The sequence below is a fragment of the Nanorana parkeri genome, unplaced genomic scaffold (genome assembly GCF_000935625.1).
Source record: "Nanorana parkeri isolate BGI_ZX_2015 unplaced genomic scaffold, ASM93562v1 scaffold15, whole genome shotgun sequence".
Lineage (NCBI taxonomy): Eukaryota > Metazoa > Chordata > Amphibia > Anura > Dicroglossidae > Nanorana > Nanorana parkeri.
This window is the reverse complement of record NW_017306283.1, coordinates 4,041,515-4,042,279: the sequence shown is the minus strand read 5'-3', so window position 1 is coordinate 4,042,279 and position 765 is coordinate 4,041,515. Positions and strand designations below refer to the sequence as shown.

At 47.6% G+C, this 765-nt stretch overlaps 1 protein-coding gene across 1 annotated transcript in view; it reads right to left on the bottom strand.

Annotated features, from left to right (window-relative positions):
- The window catches only part of EMC4 (ER membrane protein complex subunit 4), an 18,698-nt gene that overhangs the window by 2,317 nt on the left and 15,616 nt on the right, over nucleotides 1-765 (bottom strand). The gene's annotated exons all lie outside the window — the stretch shown is intronic.

Genomic DNA, 765 nt, shown 5'->3' with positions numbered 1-765 from the left:
AACGAGCACATATAGGCGATCGGCGGGCTATGGACCCGCTGATCGCCTATATGTGAAACACCCGGCAACGGGTGTGTTTAATCGTCGGGTCTTTTCTGCCCGTGCGTGCCCGCTAGGGGGCGCGCGCGAGCAGATGTAGCAGATGTAGCAGTGCCGTCCGTCCGTTTTTTTACTACGGGCGGACGGCAAGAGGTTAAACTTTTCTAAAAAATTATAGCTCTGCTTAAAGTATACCTGAAATCAGGGAGAAGCAGCAAAACTGGCCTCAGAAGTAGGCCCCTCAGCTTTATGCACATACATCCGAAAAACATTGCAGGAACACCAATATGCAAATCTCAACTCTGGTATAGAAGGTCAAGTATTGGCCCAACCTCTTCTAACCCCCTGCAGCCAACTCTCAACTATCTACACAAAAGTCGAGATTTGCACATCACGGCACTCCAACAATTGGGGTTCCTGAGGTTCTAAAGACTCTGTACATAGCTATTTTTGATCCATGTGGCAAGTTTTGCTTTCCACACCTGATATGAGGTGTTCATGATAAAAAAAAACCTAATTAGAATACAAGTAAATTAGGGCTGCAACAACTAATCGACATAATCGATTATAATCGATTATTGAAAAAGTTGTCAACTTTTTCAATCATCGATTAATCGGCTTCTGGTTAGTTGGCCCTGTTCACGGCTCCACACGCGCTGTGCGCCGTACCTCCTTCCCACCTCAGACCCGCCAGCACCCACGCTCCACACGCCACACCTCTTCCCC